Consider the following 695-nt stretch of genomic DNA (forward strand, 5'->3'; position numbering starts at 1 on the left):
CCCCATTCGGCCAGGAGGTCAGCCACAGCCAGCTGGGTCCAAGGTGCCAGCTCTGAGCAGGCAGGGTCCTGCCACTGGCCTCCCTAGCAGGAATTCTGATGTTCCCTATTGGAAAACTGAAAAATTCCTGATAAAAAAAATCCCAAAGTCACTCTGTAAAATACCTAAAAATCCATGTTCCTCCACTATTAAAACAAAAGACCACTATGAAGAGAGAGAGGGAATGAGACACAGAGACAGTGATCAGTTGGGCAATGTTTTATCGATATATCTACAGTGTTAATGCACTGGCTGTTGGGGGCCTATGGCCACACAGGGGCTACAACCCCCCAACAAGGGCCAAATGGCCCCCCACAGGGGATACCACCCTCCCCTGCAAGGCCTACATGCCCTACCCCAGCCCCCCAATTGCTGCCGAAGAAAAAAACAGAAGAAACCCTTGAAAAAACAGCCTTTACTAACCTTAGAAGCAGGGGCTGGGGGGGCTCCGGGGCCTCCTGGCAGAAGCACCCCAGGCAGCACAGGGCAGTGGGAGTTCAGGAGGGCCTGGGCTGAGGCCACTGGGGCGCCCCCTGCCCTGTGCTGTCCAGGTGGTGCCCCAATGAGCCAGATGGCAGCTCCAACTGCCAGTAAGTGCTGCGGGGGTCCTTTGTTTTTTAATTTGAGCATGCTGGGGTGGGGGGGCAGGGGGGTGG

General features: G+C 55.4%; 1 protein-coding gene across 2 annotated transcripts in view; it reads right to left on the reverse strand.

The window, feature by feature from the left end:
* Positions 1-695, reverse strand: part of AFG3L2 (AFG3 like matrix AAA peptidase subunit 2) — a 42,371-nt gene that overhangs the window by 35,708 nt on the left and 5,968 nt on the right. The window lies entirely within an intron of this gene.

The sequence above is a fragment of the Alligator sinensis genome, unplaced genomic scaffold (genome assembly GCF_000455745.1).
Source record: "Alligator sinensis unplaced genomic scaffold, ASM45574v1 scaffold1143_1, whole genome shotgun sequence".
Lineage (NCBI taxonomy): Eukaryota > Metazoa > Chordata > Crocodylia > Alligatoridae > Alligator > Alligator sinensis.